A 22,973-nucleotide genomic window follows, 5' to 3' on the forward strand; every position below is an offset into this window, starting at 1 on the left:
GTCTCGCTACTCACAGAGAAAAAGACTCAGTATGATTTTTCCACAGATGAGGAAGATAAGAATAGAAGCTGGGTAGCAGGCGCTCTTAATAAAAATAGATCCCTAGGCTTAAAATTTGGAAACTCTTCCTAACAGGGATATCTCTGTGTTATCTTGGAACGCAGCCGGTCTAAGCACCAACAAAAATAAACTCTTATTTTTGAAAGAGTGGAGTCCAGATATAATTTATCTACAAGAGACTTGGATTACAATGGATTGGTCTACTGAAGATTATATAGTGCTGAGCCGGCCTGCGCTTCATGTAAATAGAGCACATGCTAAAGGAGGTATTGCTATTATGCTAAGTACAAATTTTAGTTGGTCATATAAAGAATTTTTACATGCTTCCAACTTAGTTCAGGCGATTAAGCTAAATTTCACGGATGCCCAGGATCACTCAAACTCCCTGTTGATCGTAGATGCATATTTACCTCCTGATGCATCTTATTCTTACCTAATAAAAGACCTATTTGTTTTTATCTCCTCTACTTTGGAAAGGGAAGATTACAGGTTTTTAATGTTAGTTGGTGATTTGAATTCTAAAGTCTCTTCGCATAGCACAAGGGTATTCTTTAACACTGGAAACAAGCATTTACAATGCAATAGGTCTCGCATTAGGAAAGTTTGAGCTATTGGTATTGTAAATGACATTTTTTATTTATGTGTTGGTTTTGAGAATAGCGAAATTAATAGCTTTGTAATTTACAATGCCAATACTTTTAACTTTCGCAAATGTGACACCTATAGCATTTGTAATGCAATATGTGCTGTATTTACGTGACTTAGATGTATTGATATTACAAATAATAATTGCTTTTAATTTTTTTAAATAATTAATACTTAAATAAAAGTTATTGTAATTTATAATGGCAATAGCTTTAACTTTTGTAAATAACTTTTGTGAAGATTATGTTCAGTGTATTTTATTGTGACGAAAATTCAAGAACAGAAGTGAAATATTAACATCTTTTTGTGACATTTGAGTGGCGTGTAACTATGTGGCACTGAGTGGTATTTGGAGTGTATGTTGTATTGAGTGCAGTGTAATCATGTGGTGTGTAATTATGTGGCACTGCGTGATATTTGGAGTGTATGTTGCGTAGAGCACAGTGTAAATATGTAGCATATAATTATGTGGCACTGAGTGATATTTGGAGAGTATGTTGCATTGAGTGCAGTGTAATTATGTGGCGTGTAATTATGTGGCACTGACTGATATTTGGAGTGTATGTTGCGTGGAGTGTATGTTGCGTTGAGCGCAGTGTAATTTTGTAGCATATAATTATGTGGCACTGAGTGGTATTATGAGGAGTGTATGTTGTATTTAGTAGAGTGTAATTGTGTGGCGTGTAATTAAGTGGCACTGAGTGGTATTGTTTGGAGTGTATGTTGCATTGTAATTATGTAGCATATAATTATGTGGGACTGAGTGGTATTATGTGGAGTGTGTGTTGCGTTCAATAGAGTGTAATTATGTGGCACTGAGTGGTATTGTGTGGAGTGTATGTTGTATTGAGGTGAGTGTAAATGTGTGCCGTGTAATTATGTGGCACTGAGTGGTATTGTTTGGAGTGTATATTGCATTGAGTGCAGTGTAATTACGTAGCATATCATTTTGTGGCACTGAGTGGTATTGTGTGGAGTGTGTGTTGCATTCACTAGTGTAATTGTGGGCGTGTAATTATGTGGCACTGAGTGGTATTTGGAGTGTATGTATGTCAACATCCGGTGATTGTAGGCAAATCACTTAATCTCCCGGTGCCTACCAAACAATAAATGTATCCTTGTACAAATTTTAGTTGGTCATATAAAGAATTTTTACATGCTTCCAACTTAGTTCAGGCGATTAAGCTAAATTTCACGGATGCCCAGGATCACTCAAACTCCCTGTTGATCGTAGATGCATATTTACCTCCTGATGCATCTTATTCTTACCTAATAAAAGACCTATTTGTTTTTATCTCCTCTACTTTGGAAAGGGAAGATTACAGGTTTTTAATGTTAGTTGGTGATTTGAATTCTAAAGTCTCTTCGCATAGCACAAGGGTATTCTTTAACACTGGAAACAAGCATTTACAATGCAATAGGTCTCGCATTAGGAAAGTTTGAGCTATTGGTATTGTAAATGACATTTTTTATTTATGTGTTGGTTTTGAGAATAGCGAAATTAATAGCTTTGTAATTTACAATGCCAATACTTTTAACTTTCGCAAATGTGACACCTATAGCATTTGTAATGCAATATGTGCTGTATTTACGTGACTTAGATGTATTGATATTACAAATAATAATTGCTTTTAATTTTTTTAAATAATTAATACTTAAATAAAAGTTATTGTAATTTATAATGGCAATAGCTTTAACTTTTGTAAATAACTTTTGTGAAGATTATGTTCAGTGTATTTTATTGTGACGAAAATTCAAGAACAGAAGTGAAATATTAACATCTTTTTGTGACATTTGAGTGGCGTGTAACTATGTGGCACTGAGTGGTATTTGGAGTGTATGTTGTATTGAGTGCAGGGTAATCATGTGGTGTGTAATTATGTGGCACTGAGAGGTATTTGGAGTGTATGTTGTATTGAGTGCAGTGTAATCATGTGGTGTGTAATTATGTGGCACTGCGTGATATTTGGAGTGTATGTTGCGTAGAGCACAGTGTAAATATGTAGCATATAATTATGTGGCACTGAGTGATATTTGGAGAGTATGTTGCATTGAGTGCAGTGTAATTATGTGGCGTGTAATTATGTGGCGCTGACTGATATTTGGAGTGTATGTTGCGTGGAGTGTATGTTGCGTTGAGCGCAGTGTAATTTTGCAGCATATAATTATGTGGCACTGAGTGGTATTATGAGGAGTGTATGTTGTATTCAGTAGAGTGTAATTGTGTGGCGTGTAATTAAGTGGCACTGAGTGGTATTGTTTGGAGTGTATGTTGCATTGTAATTATGTAGCATATAATTATGTGGGACTGAGTGGTATTATGTGGAGTGTGTGTTGCGTTCAATAGAGTGTAATTATGTGGCACTGAGTGGTATTGTGTGGAGTGTATGTTGTATTGAGGTGAGTGTAAATGTGTGCCGTGTAATTATGTGGCACTGAGTGGTATTGTTTGGAGTGTATATTGCATTGAGTGCAGTGTAATTACGTAGCATATCATTTTGTGGCACTGAGTGGTATTGTGTGGAGTGTGTGTTGCATTCACTAGTGTAATTGTGGTCGTGTAATTATGTGGCACTGAGTGGTATTTGGAGTGTATGTATGTCAACATCCGGTGATTGTAGGCAAATCACTTAATCTCCCGGTGCCTACCAAACAATAAATGTATCCTTGTGTAACGTAACTGGTGCTCGTGTAAAGCGCTCCCAAACTTGGGGTCGAGTTCAATATATATAAAACTGTAACAACAAAAAAGTAGTTCACTGAATGTAAATTGTGCAAGGTCTTCTAATAAAATCCATGGCTCTAAAAGCAGGTTAATGGGGTTAGGGTAGAAGTCTCATCTGCCAGGACAGCTCACATCAACAATACCATCTTTACACCATTTTTTAGGCAAGTTTGTTAAACGGATCAGGAGGGACATATGTAGGTCTTGCTATGTTTTTTTCTCTATTTAATTGGCTAGAAGCCTACGAATAAAAATAAGAAAGCAAGCAAACTGAGACTTGTCCCAGGGATAGCGCAGATATGCTTTCCACATTTATGTCTTGTAAACGCTCAATTTCAAATCATCCACCAGACTTTCCACCTTCTGTGGAACATATTACTAACTATGCAGCATTATTTTATACAGCGCGACCTCTACCAGAAGGCATTGAAGCGCTTTACATGAGCACTGCTTCAATTACACAAGTTCACATTATAATTTTGTTTTCAGATATGGGGAGATTAAGTGATTTGTCCAGAATCACAGGATGTTGAGCTGACGCCGAGATTCGATGCTGGTTCACTAGCTCCAAAGGTAACAGCTCCAGCCGGAAGGGCCACAGTATCTCTCCCCCATTAGCATGCCCACCTCTAGCTCACTGCTGGAATTTGCACCAGTGTAAGGCTTACTTACTGTTAGAAAAGAAAACGTCTATTTCAAGATGAACGCCTTGCACTACAGAACCTGGCAGGACTAGGAATAAACCCATTGCAAGAGGGGTGTCACGCTTACGTCAATTTCATGCAAACACCTGAAAGATCAGACTTAACAAAGGTCGCAATGAACCGACCTAGAATGAACAGTTCAGCTGCGATAGACTTGCCGATACCGGTGCCACCCCCGGTCATGATAGCCACGCAGCTGTTAAACAGACCCGGTATAAAAACGCTGTTGGCTGCCATGGTTAACTTGTACTTTAAAAGGCTCGTTGCTGTGCTTTTAAGGAGGTTACTTGACTCCTCACCCAGCGTCACAAGCCCTTACTGTCCGGTATCAGCCATCACCTTCATTCAGCCATTGGTCAGCGTCGCAGATAAAGGGGCGTTGAAAACAAATGAGGACTAACATTCTAAAAGCTTAGTGTGTCCTCACCACAGGGCTCTCCATCAGTGCAAACATTCGGTATCATCGAATTACTGAAGCCATCATTAATGCACTGAGGACAGGGGATCCGTGCACCCAAATTATGATTTTATTTTACTATCCAAACAGGGATAATAGGGCCAATTTTACTCATTTGCATGAGGTGCATGCCACCCTCACTAAGCAACTGTCAGCGGGAAAACACATTGCTATTTTGATAAAATGCCGGGCCCCGGGGGAAGCACAGTCGCAGACTAGTCTTCCCCAGGGGTCTTTCACGCAGGATAGGACAGGCAGGGGAAGGGGAGGAGTTAGGGGGTGGGGATATAGGCGCAGGGGAGGAAGGGAACTTCCTCTTCCTGCGCCTGGCACCATCGGGAGGGGAGAAAGAAAGGGAGCTAGTGTAGGACCTGTATGAACTTAGTTTAGCGGAGTTAGTGGACTTTTGGCCGGTGTCTCATCGTCGGGGGCTGTTTACACGGCAGCCGTTTTTCGTTGCACGCCGGAAGCATGAGTTTCGGCTCGATGTCGGCCGTCTCGGCCGAGGAGGTCCGGGCGGCCTTGCTGCTGCTGGCCCGGGCTGGAAGGGAGGATCTCCTCCAACCAGGTGTGTTGGGTCAGGCGTGGGTGGGGGCCACGAGGGGCACACCCGCAGCCTCGGCGGGGGTCATGGCTGCTGTCATAGCGTGCCAGGACGATGAGCCGGGCCCTCGGGGACATGCGGTGGAGCAGAGGGGGGACAGAGAGCCCAGAGACTCGGTGAGGGGCGGGAAGCGCAAGAGCCTGCCCCCGCGAGCCTTCCCCCCGCTCGACTTCGTGCCAGGGGCCTCTGGGACTGCTGTGGGGGGCGCAGCCCCCTCTGGCCATTTGCTGCAGCAGGTAGTGGCGGCGGAGGTGGAGGGGGTAGGGCGGGACAAGGTGGGAGTCAGGCCTTGGCCCCTGTGGTGTCTGGGGGAGCAGTTGGGGTGCCTGGGGCCACCAGGAACGGGAGACAGCCGGAGGACCTCTCGGTCGGGAGGGCCTGTTGGGAGGGGACTGTGTCCGTGGACGCGGGGCATTGGGATGATGCCCCCATCGACCTGTCCACAAGCTCCAGGGCGCCCACACCTGCCCTGGCGGGGCGGGAGTCGGCCGGGGACCCAGTGGGCCCGGGAGGGTCGGCGGTACCTGTTCCCCTGGGTGGTGGGGGAGGGTGGACCCCGGGGCCTGGCCAGGTGGGCTTCCCCCCCCGTGGGCTGAGTTTTTTGGCTACTGCCCGCCCCCGCCCCCTTTGATCTGGGGCTCCCTGTCCTGGGAGGATAGGGCCAGGCAGGAGCGGATACTTGAGCAGATCCGGGAAGTCAGATGGGCAGAACAGGCTGGGGCCAGAGTGGGGGCGGTGTGGAGCCATGAGATAGAGGGGCCCCCTACCCCGACCTCTGAGGAGGAACGGGAGGCGGAGCGGGAGGAAGAGCAGAGGCGAGTCAGGGCCAAGAAGGCCGTGGATGACACCCCCCCCCAGAGAGCGATGGCAGGTGTAGGGACGGCCAGGACGGCTCTGAGGCCCGATGGTGCTGGGGCCCGCTCAGGTTGGAGCGACCTGAGGGGCGGGTGGGGATCCAAGCCGGCGGCTGTCGGCAGAGCCCGGGGGTGCCTGGCGGGGCGCAAGAAGGCTCCAAAATGCAGGACAGAAGCAGCAGGGCAGTCTGCGGCGGCTGTCCCTCCACCGAGGGCTCGGGCTCCTGCGGCGCGTGTGGAGACTGGAATGCGTGGCCGTGGGGGTTTGCAGAAAGGTGTGAAGAGAGCGGTGAAAGAGGTGGAGAGTGCGCGTCTGAGTCCGGAACCGGTGCTTGAGCTGGACTATGGTGATATGAGCGACGAGTTGGAAGACGGGGAGGTGCGGGATGACGCAGCTGGCATTGGGGGCGCTGCGGACAACAGCGACATAGGTGTTTTGCAGGCCCCGGCGGTGACAAAGACCAAAGCTGGGACGGCGGCGGTCCAGGTGGCGGTGCCCAGAGGACGGCCCAGGGAACGGACCTCGGCACTCGCAGGCGAGGGTTCCTGGTGGGCAGCCTGGGAGGATGGTCCCCGGGGGGGGGGCCGGGGGGAGGGGCGGAAGAGGACTTGCAGGTCAGTGGGAGTGGGAGACGGGTCAGTCCGGGAGCCGGAGAAGCCATCGGGCAGTCCACTTGAGGATGGTGAGAAGGTGGACGGTAAGTCGGTGACTACGGGGGTGCAGACGGACAAGGGGGATGGTAAGGAGGAGAAAGGGGTGAAGATCCCGAAGAAACTGCCGTACATGGGGTTGGCGATGCCGTTGGGCTCGCATCTCTCTGAGAGGGTCAGGGCTCGGATTTGGAGGCACGAATTTGTGGATGTGTTTAAGTTACTGCATAGAGAAGTGCAAGCTAAGGAGGGTTCGAAGGAGGAAGAGTGGGAGCTGACGAGGCGCCCCAGGGTGCCCGTTACGATGGAGAACTGGACATCAGCGTTCTTGATTTATGCCAGTATCTACTGTGAGAGGTATTTGGACAGGGCGATTGCGCTGTTCAAGTACATGGACATCATTCGCAAGGCTCAGATGCAGTTTGGGGGATTTGCCTGGCTGAGTTATGACGAGGAGTTTAGGGCCAGGGTCAGTGCGAATCCGGAGAAGAGCTGGGGGGAGGGATCAGGAGCTCTGGGTGCAGTGGATGGCGTCCACGCACTCCACTGCATCCACACACACAGCTAGCGGCTTGCCGGTAGTGTATCGGTCCTTTCTGCCGCGTCCCGCCCAAAGCAGGGCGGGAGGAGGCGCAGTGCCCAGTTCCATCATTTCGGGTCAACAGACTAAGCCAGGGGGATACTCCACAGGGGCCTGTTGGAGCTACAATAGGGGGTACTGTTCCCGGTACCCCTGTAAGTTCAAACATGAGTGCTCGAAGTGCGGAGGGAAACATGGACTCACTCAGTGCCTCACACTTGCCACGCCATCAGAACAGTGGAGGAACGCCCGAGGGCGGGGCCACCCTGGCCAGAAGGGCGCCTACACCGGTTAGGGTGGAGGCGATGGCCCCGTGGCTCTCGTGCTACCTGGATCAGGAGGCGGCGGCGCGGCTTTTCTGGGGCTTCACGGAGGGTTTTAGAGTGGGCTATCAGGGCCCCAGGGAGCGCCGATGGACCGATAACTTGCGATCTGCTAAGGAATTGCCAGGTGTGGTGGCCGCTAAGTTGAGAAAGGAGGTTGAGGAAGGAAGGGTGGCTGGCCCGTTTACTGACTGGCCTTTGGACGATCTGATCATCTCTCCGTTGGGTGTGGTGCCGAAGAAGGAGGAAGGAGAGTTTAGGATGATACACCATCTGTCGTGGCCGGAGGGCCAGTCAGTGAAAGATTTTATTGCAGAGGAAGATTCTAGGGTGCTCTATGCGTCGGTGGACGATGCGATCCGGCTGGTGAGGGTGTGTGGGGCGAGGGCTGAATTGGCGAAATGTGACATCAAGTCAGCTTTCCGATTACTGCCCATTCATCCGGCGGATTTCTCGCTCTTGGGCATGCAGTTCGGGGGGGCCATCTACATGGACAAGGTTTTGCCCATGGGGTGCGCCATCTCCTGCGCTCTGTTTGAGCTATTTAGTACCTTCCTGCAGTGGGTCATGGTGCGAGTCAGTGGGTGCCGGGAGGTCACCCACTACTTGGATGATTTCCTCTTCCTGGGGAGGGCGGATTCCGGGGATTGCGGCAGGGCCCTGTCGCGGTTCCAGGAACTGGCCTTTCATTTCGGGGTGCCTTTGGCGCCGGAGAAGACGGCTGGTCCCAGCTGTTGCTTGACATTCCTGGGGATCGAGCTGGACTCAGTACAGTGGCTAGCGCGCCTTCCTGCGGCCAAAGTGGCGGAAATACTGGCTTGTTTGGAATGGGCGATTGAAGAAAAGCGGATCCCCTTGAGGGCGGTTCAGAAACTCCTTGGTTTCCTTAACTTTGCATGTAGAGTGGTGAGAGCAGGGCGGACGTTCTGTAGGCGGCTCGGCATGGCCATGTCGGGGGCGGTCCTCCCACATCACAGAGTCAGGGTTTCCATGGGGGTGCGGGCTGATTTGAGGACCTGGATTGCATTCCTGAAGGATTTCAATGGCGTGCCCCTGGAATTTGATGAGGAAAGGGCGGTCTGGCAATGCCAAATTTTCTCTGATGCAGCTGGGTCAGCGGGGTTTGGTGTTTTCTGGGACGGAAGGTGGTGTGCGGAGAGCTGGCCGGCTCACTGGCTCAAACAGGGGAGGAGCATTGCTTTCTTGGAATTTTTCCTCTACTGGTGGCCCTGGAGGTGTGGGGGGGGGGAGTTTCGGAACAGGGCAGTGCTTTTCCATGTGGACAACATGACGGTGGTGGAGCTGGTGAATCGTCAGAGGGCGAGGGACCTGAGAGTGCTGCGGCTGTTGCGGAGGTTCATGTTGGCTTGTCTGCGGCTGAATGTGGTGTTTCGGGCAAAGCATGTCCCTGGGGCGAATAATGACATTGCGGATGCTTTGGCTCGTTCGCAGTGGCAGCGGTTCCGGCACCTGGCACCGGGAGCGGATACATGCAAGACCGGGCTGCCGGCCGGCATCTGGGCCTTGGGGGAGTGAGGATGATTGGCCTGGTGGAAGGTTCTGTTGCAGAGACGAGGAGGAGGACGTATCGTTTGGCATGGTCTGAATTTAGTGCTTTCATGGGTTGGAATCTGGATTGTGTCATGGGTGTTGAGTCTGTGGTAGAACAGGGGCTGAGACGTTTTGTGTTGGATTGTATTGACAGAGGTTTGACGGCGGCTACGATCTCTGGTAAATTGGCAGGGATATCCTTTTACTGTGCTTTGTTTCTGGGTTTTGATCCGACTAAAGATGTGATCGTAAGCAGGATGTTGCGGGGTTGGGGCAGGGAATGCAGGAGTGGGGGGGGTAGGCTGCGGGAAGCAGTTACTTTTGAGTTTTTGGTCCGGCTGGTTGGGGTGTTGCCGGAATGTTGTTACGACCTGGTTGAGGTTGGCCTTTTCCGTTTGTGTATGGTGTGGATGCTTTTTGGGGCGTTCAGGGTGTCTGAGCTGCTGGGTACAAGGGGCGTGGCTGGCAGGCTGTTTGAGGAAATTCGGGTGGATGGAGGTCGCCTGGGTATTTGGTTGCGGTGCTCGAAGACTGATCAGTTGGGCAGGGGTAAGTGGGTATGGCTGAATGAGACGGAGGGTGGGCCGGTGTGCCCTGTGGTTGAATGGCGGACTTTCCTGGGGACGGCGAGTGTGGCGCGTGGGGAAATCTTTTGTCACGCATCAGGCGCGAGACTGACGGCGGGCCAATTGTTGGCGGTATGGCGCAAGGCTTTGCGACGATTGGGTCTGGATGCGTCTGGTTTCGGGACTCACTCCTTCAGAATTGGGGCTGCGACAACTGCGGCCCGTTTGGGGTGGTCTTGGGACAGGATTAGGCGGATTGGGCGCTGGAAGTCCCGTTGTTGTGAGAGGTATGTGAGGCAGTGAGATGGTCCCAGGTAGGGTGTTGGTTGATTCATGGTTTTGCTGTTTCTTGTTCTAACATTTTTTTCTTCGTAGGTTGCGTGGGTGGACCGGGAAATAAGACGGTGACATGGATTGTTGGGCACTCCTTCGTGCATTGGGCATCCAAATATGCGGAGCAACAGGTTTACAGCCGTAACCTGGGACTGAAAGGACACTTGCACAAGGTACAATGGTAGGGTAAAGGTGGCATGCGATGGGGGGCACTACTGCCCTGGCTCGCGAAGATGGTCCCGCAGAGGGGATGCCCTGATTTGCTAATAATTCATCTGGGAGAGAATGACTTGGTGCAGCTGTCAGGTTTGGCGCTTTTACAGCTCATGCAAAGGGACCTGGAGGTGCTGAAGTCTAGGCTTGCGGGGACCTGCATTGCCTGGACAGAGTTGGTCTCCAGGAAAGTGTGGAGAGGGGCAATGAAGCATGGGGCGATCGAAAAGGCACGACGGAAGCTCAACAGGGCAATGAGACTATACTGTGGTGACAAGGACATCAAAGTGATTGCACACGGAGGGATTCGACTGGAGGAACCTTTAGCTTTTAGGGACGACGGAGTACACTTGTCGGTGCTGGGCAATGCTTGGTACATGATGGAGATGCGCGATGTTGTGAGCAAGTTATGGAATGAAAATATCTGGTGTGTCAGGGAGTGATTTCGGGTGTGCTGGTGCGGGCGGCCCGAACTGGGTAGGGGGGGTGGGGCAGGGAACCGCCCTACAGGGGGTTCCCTGGTTGGCGGTACTTTGAAGGGACAGGGGGGTCAAGAGCGGGCACACCCATCCCTTGGGGGGGGGGCGGGGAGTTCGAATGGCGGCATGACTGGAAGGACGCAAGGAGCGGGCTGGATGACAAGTGATTGATGGGCAGGAATAAGGTATGGTATGGAGCTTGTAGGGGTTTGTGATGAGGTGGAACGGGTGAAACGAATGAGGGGGGAGTGCGAGTGGGGGTTTGATGTTATTTACTTGTTGATGTTTATGGTTATGTACAGATTACGCAGCCTGGTCTAATAAAATGGCCTTTTATGCTTACACACTGCGTGGTCTGTTTATTGCGCGATATTGTCATACGTTTGTGCAAGAAATCTCTGCTAAATGCAATAAAAATCTGAATTTAAATTGTAAATATTGACGGAAGCTGGCTCATAAATCGTCGATGCCTACAGCCTCCGGTAATCAGCATCGATGAAATGCCGGATTATTCCTAATTGAACAGGCCGGGCACCGTCCACAAGTGGCACCTCCCTGGGTCCGCGCCACCTGCGCGCGCAACAGCGGCGGCAGGGGCCTCGCGCTTAACTGCCGAGCCATTGGACCGCTGTGAAGCTGCTGATGGATGGCGAGGGAATGCATTACCTTCCAGCAGGTGACAGCCGGGGGGAATATTGGCTTCTTTGTGATGATATACAAATTTTAAAAATCAAAAAGTATTGAGGAATTTAAAGTTATAGTTTTCAAGAATTTTTTCTCGAGGATTAGAAGTACCTGTAAAATCGGTCACTTTCCACTGGCGAGCGAGAACATTAAGCACAAACAGGCAGCTCACAGCCTCGTCTCAGGCTCCGAGGCAGGGAACGGCAAAATAGAAAGCAGACACAGCTCCACATCCGGGCGGGGAGGAGACCTGGGAGGGCAAGGACGAGGGCTGGCCGCGCATGCGCAGTAAATGTTACATTTCCCGTGCCCTGTGGCTCGCGCGTGTGAATGTTGTAGGCAGCGCCTGTCTCCTTCCGGGGCTCCCATGATGAAGAGGGAGCCCCGGCACCAAAGAGGAAGTGAAGTGCGGGAGCTGAAGTTCCGGGAGAGCAGCAGACAGCAGCAGGGGCGGATTGGCAAGGCGGGCATTCGGGCATGGGCCGGTGCCTCAGTGGGCCGTTTTTTTCTCCCCTGTCCCAGTCCACAGAGAGTGGACTAGGAAAGGGGAGAAAAAAAAAACGGCCCACAGTGTGCACAGAGACAGACAGAGAAAATGAAAGCAGCCTCACTGTGTGGCAGGACAGCGATTGTCAGCTGTGGCCTCTCCTTCACCCCTACCCTGCCAAGCAATCAAGCTGAGGCTGGGCTGGGGAGGGGTGATTGTTTGCAAGAATCGGCCTCCCTTGGGGCCAGGTGTTTCTCAGGCTTTTGAGCCATTTTCACCTCGGCCCCCCTGGGGCCCATGCAGCCCAGAAACAGTGTTAGTCTTAACACCTCGCCCACAGCCCTTCACATTCAGGGCATAGTGGGCGAGGAAGAATGGGTCTTGCTGTGGGGGCCAGGTGATGTTTGGAATTTTTTTATTTTATTTATTTATGCGATTTTATATAGCGCGGACTTTACCCGAAGGTGTCAGAGCGCTTCACACTAGGAACAGCAATAATACATGAGGAGAAAAATTACAAGTGGACAAATTACAAAAGCAAACGTTAAGTTACATGAATCAAAAGTGACAATAGTGAGCAACCAAAATACATGAGGTAGCAATCGGTACATTACAGGAGGAAAAAGTGATATGTGTGCAGGTTACAAAAGCGTACAAAGTACAAGTAGTAGAGGTATAATACTGCAATAAATGGCAGACACTCCAGCACAAGAACAAACGTTACGTAGGCAATGGTGGCACTTGTGCAAGTATCTAAAGCAAACAAAAGTGAGAGGTAGCATACAGTGTGATACCAGAGAAAAGTGACGTGTGCAAGTTACAAAAGGGTACCATACACAGGTACAAGGGTAATACTACAGTAAATGGTAAACACTCAAGCTGCCAGAACACACTGCAAAGGCACTTCCCATGCACCAGCTTCACCTCAGCCTCCCCCTGGCTACCTGGCTACCTTGGATGACCCAGAAAGCTGTGTTTTGTGCTCCCCTGCCAGGACATTTTCCCGAGGCCTGGAGGGCTGATTAATTTACTAATTGCAGGGGCCTTACCTCTGTTCATGTGCTCCTGAGCTGAAGGTCTGGGGAGGGCTAAGTAGGTTAGTAATAGCGGGGGCTTTGCTGCTTTTCAGGTGCTCCTGTGCTGGAGGGCTGGAATAATTTTGTGACAGAAAGGGGCCTTGCTATTTTTTTTAGTTGCTCAGAATGTAGGCCATTGTCACCTTGGCCCTGTGTCCTGTGCAAGAACAGTATCCTCCCCCTTTCATTCCTTGTCTGTGCAAATGGTGTTTCATGAAAGGGCACGCCCCTTGAATGTGGGCCACGCCCCTTAAATATGAGCCACGCCTCTTGAATGTGGGCCACTTTTTTCGTCAGTGCCCGGGCCGAATTATGATCCCAATCCGACCCTGGACAGCAGTGCGGGGCTTCCATGCCTAAGGAGCAAGCCCTGCATCGTGCTGCCAGTACCGCGCTGCAGCCAGCCACCACACTGGGTGAGTTTGCACGTTTCCTCTTGGCAGGGGGGAGGGAGGGGGAAGGGGCTGGCTTCGTTGGGTCTTCTTTCAATAAGGAACGTTAATAGGGGGCGTGGCCGACAGCCGACGGGAATGGTCGCTTGCCAGTGCGACTCCCGATCCTTGCCCGACCATCGGCCCAAATTATCCGATTACACATCGGGGTTTCCTCTGCTGTTAAGGGGAGCCCCGACAGGAACTGATTGCGTCTCAGGCGGTGCGGCGCTGGACCCGTTTTGAGGCTCCCTGGGGACGGTGGTGCCCGGAATAGAGGTCTCCCCCGGGGCCCGCAAGATGGCGGCCTTGTCGGATTCCCGACCGGCCTTCTGATTCGGCCTTGGCTGGGCGCGGCTGCTCCCGTCTCGATCCCGGGACGCATTTGGCCCCCGAGCCGCCAACCGGACCTGCTCTCTGTTCGACCGGAGCGGGGTGGGCCCCAAACAAAGATTGCCGGAGTTGCCTGTGACCTGCGGGAGGTGACATTGTGAGGGCCCCCTCCGTGCCGGGGAGCTACCTACGCGACTCCCCGGATTATGGGCCTACTGATTGCGGAGTTCCGCTCGCCCACAGACGCCTAGCCGGTCCCACATCGGTGTCGGAGCCTGCCTCACTGTATCGCCGCCTTCCTTCCACCTGCGGGGGAGCAGGCGTTTGGACTGCGCTGCGAATCTGCCTCTTGGCCTGCGTGAGGGGGAGCAGCGAGGTCTCATTACTTGCCGAGGAGCATCACAGGCGACGCCCCGGCTCTGGCGCCTTACTCTTACGGCGCATTGCACCTGTGGGTCTGTGACTCCCCCCTACCTTGCCCTGCGGGCGGCGCCTCCCTAGAGACCGCGGGGAGCGTGCCCCGGGGGCCCTGGTGGGTCCTTGCTTTCCCCAGGTTGACTCTTGACCTACTGAGTGGGGCTACACCTGGATCTGAGCACCCACGGGCGGTGGTATCGGAGACCTGCTGCCCAGGGGGGACTCTGGCCACCCAACTGCCGGACACACCGCTCCTGATCCGCAGCTCGACCCTGGTATGATGTGGTGGGGGCGCTACTGGCTGTGTCGCCCCCCACTGCCCACGAGCTTGGCGCTCCCGACCTGCACCGAAGAGGGCCCCCTCCTCCCTAGAGCTCACACTGCTGCACCACGGAGACCAGATACACGCAGCTGCGCAAAAACGCGGGTGGGGACTGCATTCCTACACATTTACCCCGCTTGCTCCTTGGCCCCACCTGCCTTGCCTCGCACGCAGCACCTGGATTCCGGCGCCCCTTGACCCAAGCGAGGGGTACAGTGCTGGGTGGTTCCGTGTTCCGCTCCTACACCGTGGGGACGTGCCGGCCTTCATTCTTCACTTTGGTGCCGCCCTGCCCGGCTTGTGTTTGGCCCCTACTAGTGAGTCGAGATGGCGTCCGGCAAGGGGTCACGGCCCCCAACTCAGAGACAGATTAATAAGAACTCCTGGGGCGCTAGGGGGGACAACAGGGAGCCCGCTCCCCCGGACGATCCGAAGCTTGCGTCCCCATGCGCAGGGTGCAAAGGCGACTACCCTGGAGGACGTGATGGCTGCCATCGCTGGGGTCCGCTCCTCCTTGGAGACTCGAATCGACTCTGTGAACATTGAGGTGACTCTCCTGCGTGCTGACCTGCGTAAAATGGACCCGAAAGTGAAAGACGTGGAGGTCAAGACGGCAGCTTTGATAGACGATACCTCAACTCTTCAACCACAAGTTGCCCAGCTTCAGAAACAGCAGAAGTTGATGAGTGACCAGTTGGACGATTATGAAGGGAGGGCGAGACTGAACAACATCCGAATTTTGGGGGTCCCGGAACGAATGGAGGAGCCCTCGGCTGACCTTTTTGTGGAGTCCCTGGTTACAACGCACCTCAAACCAAAACAGCTTTCGAATTACTTTTCTATTGAGAGAGCGCACAGGGTCCCTGGAGGCAAACCTAAGCCGGGGACCCCCCACGTCCCATCATTGCGAGGGTCTTTAACTTTAGAGACCGCGACGCTATATTACAAGCTGCCAGATCGGGTCCACCTCTTCTCCTGGAGAACACCCGCATCTCCATATTCCCGGACTTCACAGTCAAGGTGCAGGCGAGGCGTCGCAGCTTTCTGGAGGTCAAAAGGGCGCTGCGCGAAAAGGGCGTTAAATACTCCATGCTCTTCCCGGCGAAACTGCGGGTTGAAAAGGATGGGAAAACATGGTTCTTCTTCTCGCCGGAGGAGGTGTGGGACTGGCTGGAGGGTTGGAGTAGAGTAGGAGGCTCTCCAACGAACCAATCTACACCGGATGCGACCCTGCGTGAAGACTGTTTGCCTGAGAGTCAGGATCTCTTCACTGGCCCTCTTGACGGAGTGGAATGACGTCCCCTTGTAGAGACTGGCCCCGCCACGGAACATAGAGGTCTCCTCCATGCGGCTGCCGCCTGATCGATGGGACTGACGGGGGTGGCCCACTTTCTTCCTTGCGCTGACCTCTATCTCTGGAACCTGTTTCCTTTGGCCGAGATCGGGCTGCGCCAGCTGCCTAACAAGTAACTTTTCTACTGTGTGAATGCTGTTTAAGTCTTATGGTACAACCATGCAATGTGTAGTAAATTTATAATGCTTTTCAGTCGGGCAAGAGGTACTGTCGGACCCTCAGTACCCCGTTTATGAGTGGGAGGGCGACAGGCACTCTGCCTAGTTGGGGTGTGGATAGTTTTGAATCCGCGGGCAGGGAAGCAGGGTGGGGGGTGGGAGGGGTTGGCATTGTTTTGTTGCTGTCATATTGCTCATTTTTGTCCTTAGCAGGGTCTTTACAGTTAGTTTCTTATTGCTCATCTATCCTCTTGTTTCCAGCGGAGCCGTCTTTAGTTTAGCCTTCCTGTCCGTCCAGGGTCCCGTGGTGCCTGGCCTGTTGCCCTGGCTGCTCCTTGGTCTCTGGACACTACGTGTCCTGAGATGCCCTGGCTACAGCGCTGCGTCGCCAGGTGCGAGACCTAAAAACGAGCCCTAAAAATCCCAACTGCCCAATTCCCGAATAAAAATAGGACCGATAAAAGAGGAGTTCTACTACTCGAAGGTCTGAGAAGCTTAGATTTTATATTTGCTAATGGGAGGGTAGAAAATGATATTCCAGCAAAATATACTCATAAGGCCTTAACTGGGAGATCTATTATAGATTATCTAGTTGTTTCAGCAGATTTCTTTTGTAATCTCATTGTATGGAAATTTTGGGAACTGATTTTAGCGACCTTATATTGATTTGCTCCAAATGTAAGTCTACTTCTGCTAAGGTAGGTCTCTGGAACTTTAAATGCAGCACAGTAGGGTGGTTTAATGGAACAAATGGTAGAATTCACCTAAATATTCAAGCGAAAGCTAAAGTAAAAGCGTATTTAACATCTTTGATAAAAGATCAGCAGCCTTTAGTAATGGCCGAGCATGACTATCCTCAATTCGATTTACTGGAAGCCTTTTCCCGTAACTAGGTTTGTTGGTTACATTATGTAAATCATCGCATGCTCCAATTAAACGGAGAGCATGTTATAATCCAATGCTCACCTTAAATAGGGAAATAAACTAGTAACGGCCCAGTTCCTGAATTTCTCTATCGAACAAAGCAATTTAATAAACCTATTAGAGAGGAAAAGGCACAGGAAAAAACGTTCCTTAACACAAATAAAGGAAGATGGCGCATGGGTGCAGTTAAAAGAGGCGGCCTCAAAAAATCATTCCAAAAAGTTTTGGGAAATAATCGCTGACTGTTGTGGTGCAATCTCTCCTCATTCCTATTAAAGAAGAGGATTGGAAACGCCACCTGGTAGAACTCTACTCTGCGAATTTTAATTCTACCAGCTTTGTCCCCACTGCACCTGACCCCTTTGAAACTTGTTTATCCAACTATGTACATTAATTGAATGACGTGGTTGGATTTATTAAAAAAATGAGATCTTAAGGAGTAATGGGTCCTGATGACATCCCCATGACGGTAATAAAAAAGCTGGGTTCAAACTGGAATGGCATGGTGAGCAAAGAATGATGGATTTGGGCCCAGATCTCTGTACTGGCATGAATGTATGACATTGTTCTGCATTCTGTCTATCAACTGTTGTTTTTGCATTTGTTACTCCGAGTGGGATGAGTATGCTCAGACGTGGGTGCTGTGCTCTCCATGCCACTGGAATCAGGTTATCCTGGCTGAAGAGGGGTGAAACCCCCGAAACCGGTTCTAGGATGCTGGTTTCCAGTCCAGGGAGGACCTGACTTGGCAGTTCCGGCTGGACTGTTCCCATGAGGCACAGGGTCAAGAATGATATGCATATAGCTGGGTTCAAATTGGAATGGCATGGTGAGCAAAAAAACGATAGATTTAGGCCCAGATCTCTGTACTAGGGTGAAGTATGACATTGTTCTGCATTCTGTCCATCAACTGTTGTTTTTGCATTTGTCACCCCAAGTGGGACGGGTATGCCCAGACGTGGGTCCTGTACTCTCCATGCCACTGGAATCAAACTATCCTGGCTAAAGAGGAGTGAAATCCCAAAACTGGTCCTAGGATGCTGGTTTCCAGGGAGGACCTGGCTTGGCAGTTCGGGTTGGACTGTTCCTATGAGGCACAGGGTCAAGACGGATTTGCATATGGCTGGGTTCAAACTGGAATGGCATGGTGAGCAAAAAAAACAGTGCTCTTGATGCCACTGGATTCAAGCTATCCTGGCTGAAGATGGGTGAAACCCTGAAACCGCTCCTAGGATGCTTGTTTCCAGTCCAGGGAGGACCTGGCTTGGCAGTTTGGGCTGGACTGGTCCCATGAGGCACGGGGTCAAGACTGAATTGCATATGGCTGGGTTCAAACTAGAATGGCATGGTGAGCAAAAAAACGATGGATTTAGGCCCAGATCTCTGTACTGGGGTGAATGTATGACATTGTTCTGCATTCTGCCCATCAACTGTTGTTTTTGAATCGGTAATAAAAAAGGAGAAACGTTTGTGGGCCACGTATCTAGTCCCATTGTTCAATTTGTGTTACTTTCAGGGGAATACACCGCCATCTTGGTCCGGAAGCATCTTAATCCCTCTGCACAAAAAGGGCCCTAAAACCCATCCGGGTAACTACAGACAAATAGCCTTATTAGATGTAGCAGGAAAATATTTGCTCGCAGTATTCTCGATCACCTGACGGAATAGGTGATGGAGAAGAAGGTCCTCCCAATAGAACAAGCAGGTTTTAGGAAAAATCATTCCACCCTGGATAACATCTCCATTTTGAAACTAATTGAGGAGAAATACACGATCTATCGTAGGTCAAACGTTTAGATGACCTTCATAGATTTTTCAACGGCCTTTGATAAGGTTGACCGACCATTACTATGTAGGAAATTACATAATATGGGATTGCCTGCTCCCCTGCTCTCCTTAATTATCACATTACATTCTCAAACTTAGTGACAGGTATTAATGGGAGTAAACTAAGGTTTATCATCTGTAATTCCCATAGAAAATGGTCTGAAACAAGGTTGCCTATTAGCACTGCTACTATTTTCTTTATATATTATCCTCCTTGATCTAAGTGCCGCCTTCGACACGGTAAACCACAACATCCTACTACATAGACTCAGCAGTAAGGGAATTTCGGGCATGGCAATCACTTGGCTTAGATCCTTTCTAGCCAACCGTTTCTTCCAGGTTTTTGAGGGCAGCACCACATCTTCCAGCAAGCCTCTCGGCTGCAGCGTGCCGCAGGGCTCCTCCCTGAGCACCACATTATTTAATATATATATAAGCCCCCTAGCTGAGATCGTCCGCCCTTTTGGGGTAAAAATCATCACCTATGCGGACGATACTCAGCTGGTAGTAGCTCTTAATCCCCCACAAAATGCGCCCACTGACCTTGGTAACTGCCTGGTAGCAGTTCATGAGTGGATGACGTCTTCCTGCCTCAAATTGAATGGGGACAAAACAGAGCTTATGCTCTTGGGTGGCCATACAAACAATACCATTGATCTATTCTGGCCCCTATGCTAAGGAACCGCCCCTGTACCCAAGGATTCAATCAAAAGTCTAGGCATTTGGCTTGACAAATCCCTCAATTTTAACTGTCAGGCGGCCAAGCTCTCAGCAACTTGCTTTGGCCTGCTAAGACTTTTGCGAAAAATCCTCCCTCTCCTACCTTTCCATGCAAGGCAGATTATGGTCCAGGGTTTATCCTGTCCCGTCTGGATTTTGGAAACGCCCTGTATCTGGGAGCTCCCCAGACCACTCTAAATAAATTACAAATCATCCAAAACTCGGCAGCTAGAACTCTCCTTCAAATCCCTCGTCGCCTTTCTGTCAAAGCCAGTCTTAAGGATCTTCACTGGCTTCCAGTTAGGGAAAGAACTCAATTTAAGGCATTGTGTATGGCGCATCATTCTTTTTGGGGGACAGGGACCATCGTCAACCAGCCACTGATGACTGCCTACCATCCAATTAGAGAACTTCGATCAGGTTGTTTTTTCCTAGCCATAATACCTAGGGTCCGGAGAGCCAGGTGTCGAGGACCTACAATGTGGCAGGGATTTGGAACTCCCTCCCCCTCCAACTCAGATCAGAACCCAAACTCCTCATCTTCCGCAGACTCCTGAAAACATGGCTTTTCAATAAATCTGATTAGCTTAAGACTTCTGCGGTCCAAGCACGTTGTCTGTAGCGCTGGGACGCCTGAGGGTAGCTATAGCAGCTTTACCTGATTGTTTTTCCCAGTAAGAGGGAGATGCACCAAAGATAGGCAGCACTCCTTTCGCATGTCTCCTTAATGCTTTTCCCAGTAAGAGGGAGATGCACCAAAGATAGGCAGCACTCCTTTCGCATGTCTCCTTTATGCAGACAATATAGTTGTGATGGATCTAACCCCTATTGGGCTGAATAGTAAGCTGATATCATTACAGAATTACACGATGGCTCATTTCTTGAAGATCAATGTATCAAAATGTAGAATTTTAATCAAATGGCAAATTGGTCCTGAAAAGTTGGTTCATACCTATATTTACGGAAAATAATAGCAAGCAATACGAAGAATAAACTTCATATCGAATATAGTTCTTGTAAAGCTTTGTCCCACACTAATGGTTTGCACATTTTGTGATGGGCAGAAGGCACTTTTACCATCTGCTGGCGGTTTTTAAAGCAAAAATCCCACCAACTCTGCTCTATGCTATTAAATCAATCCCTGTAAAGGACTGGAGTTTTTTTAGATAGGATTGAAGGTCAGATTTGACGTAAATTGTGCAATTTTAACACGTTAGTTCCATCAGCTGCTGTTAGATTGGAATTTGGCCTGATAAGCACCTATATCCAAGGTGTTTCCAGAGTTTTACGTTGGGGATACCAGTTAAAAAAATAGCAAACTCCATTCATTAAGAGGTTTCATGTGTCAAGAAATCTTTGGTGGTATCTGGGGGAAATATTCCCTATATCGCGATTTCCCTCAGGCACTAAAACATTTTGGTGTACAGGAAGAGTCAGTGATTACCCTCCCGCCGTTAGAATTTAATCCTTTTTTAAAAAACTTAAGTGGTAAGATCAGCTTTAATAGCGATATTAAGTACTGTAACACTAAAGAGAGATTAAAGATAATAGCCAGGACAAGCGCCCCGAGAACTTCCCAGAAATATTTATCGTGGAACCTAGAACATGCAATTCGATGCTGGCTCTCTTCATGTCGCATGAATCTTTTACCTCTAAATGATTGAACAGCAAAATGGTCCCAGAACATGAAAAATGGAAACAAATTAATTTTTGTGAACTGTGCATTCAGAACCTGGATCAAGTCTTGTTTGTCTGTCCCGCATTGGTCTTAGGTCGTCGTCGATGGCTTCGGCCGATCTTTTTACAAAATGGTGTTAAGGATGTAGCTTCAGCCCGCGACTTTCTCTTTTGCCCAAAAAACGAAGCAGTCTGTGTAAAATGATTCAATTTTTTTAAGGAGTTCATGTACATATTTTAATCTTATACATATTTTCTAAAGGGGCTGCTACCCTTGAGCCGGTCGCCCTATTATGTAGTTTTAATATTCTCTCCTTTTCCCGAATGTATTTTGCACATATTTTGACTACTACTTAATTGCTTTTTGCACAACCGGGATATGTTTTGGTTTTCATCCACGGTCTGATTGCAAATTTTAAAACTTGATTCTCTAACGAAGTTGGATTGTTTTCTGCACATGATTCTGCCGTAAGACATCGGTTTGTTTTTTCTCTGAGTTAACTCTCTGCTGAAGTTGGAATTTTTAATTGTATTTTGCACATGAACTGGCTGCTATCTAAATTCTCTTTGCGCAATTCAGGATATGCTCTGCTATATCAATCCTCTTGCTGCTAATCCCAATTTTATTTCCCAAAACTGATATGCGTTGAAAAATGTATACTTGGAGTTGATGTCATTAATGCATTTCTGCATGTTTTATTATATTTTATGTAATAATTTGTACGTATCATTTTAAGTGGACCTCCTTGGAGTTCCAACTCTTTAATAAATATTGAAAAGAGATATAATGGAACTTTCCAGAACACATTGCCAAAAAGGTGTAGGATTAAAAGGGAGTTTGGCATTTTTACGAGTTGGCAATAGTTCCAGAGGTAACAGGAAATCCATCCAAGGACAGCTCCTCACATCACCATTCTATTCTTGAAGATATCAAAAAGGGTGGATTTATCTATTGTGTCAAATGCTGCCAATTAAATGAGGAGAACGAGAAGTGAATCAACCACTCTTTTTAGAGTTGCTTTTTCTGTGCTGAAATCTAGTATGAAACCACATTGAAGACTGTCAGGAGGAGTATGAAGTTCGCTACTTTTTTTTTGAAGTCAGAGTTGGACTTCAGCAAAATTTAAAGGACTTTTAGAGGAAGTGAAAGTAGTAATTTTTTTTAACCATTCAGGTAGATGTCTGTTTTTTTAGTGTTCTGTAACACTCTGTATTAACTGTTTGAACCTTTTGAATTCTGTGGACTACCACTGAATCAGGACTAGAAGCCAGGGATCTCCACCTAAGCAATTTCTACGTTTTTAACCTCAAAACAACAACAAAAAAATATAGAACCAACCATAAATCAAACAAATGCACTCATCATGAAATAGTTTATTTAATTCACAAACAAAAACAGCAACAATCTGAATTAATTGTAATGGGAAGGTTCCAACTTTTCAAAATATAGTTTTATTTCTAAAACATGAAGAGATATGCTGAGCTCTCACTTTGTCTTTTTTGCTCCTAATGCATGGTCTCTTTTTGTTGGTGCCTACCAGTCCTTTAATTAACGTCACCAATCACCCATGCATCAAGATGAAGATACCAACTTAGGGGTCCATTAGGACAAAATCCGCCCGCCACCCTATCGGAAAACGGGACCACCCGCCATAACGGCGGGTGTCCCGTGGGGGCAATTAGGATGCGACCGCTACGGGCCCCCGCAGTCAATTCCCGCATGCCTTTCCGCACCCATGTTAATATGGCTGGCGGTGTCTAACAGACACCGCCACCATTTTAAACCCTTTTCCGCCCGGTCAACTGACCGGGCGGAAA

General features: G+C 49.2%; 1 protein-coding gene across 4 annotated transcripts in view; it reads right to left on the reverse strand.

The window, feature by feature from the left end:
- Window positions 1-22,973, reverse strand: part of AMACR (alpha-methylacyl-CoA racemase) — a 613,095-nt gene that overhangs the window by 556,932 nt on the left and 33,190 nt on the right. The gene's annotated exons all lie outside the window — the stretch shown is intronic.

This window comes from Lissotriton helveticus, chromosome 2_1, assembly GCF_964261635.1.
Source record: "Lissotriton helveticus chromosome 2_1, aLisHel1.1, whole genome shotgun sequence".
In the NCBI taxonomy this organism is placed as follows: domain Eukaryota; kingdom Metazoa; phylum Chordata; class Amphibia; order Caudata; family Salamandridae; genus Lissotriton; species Lissotriton helveticus.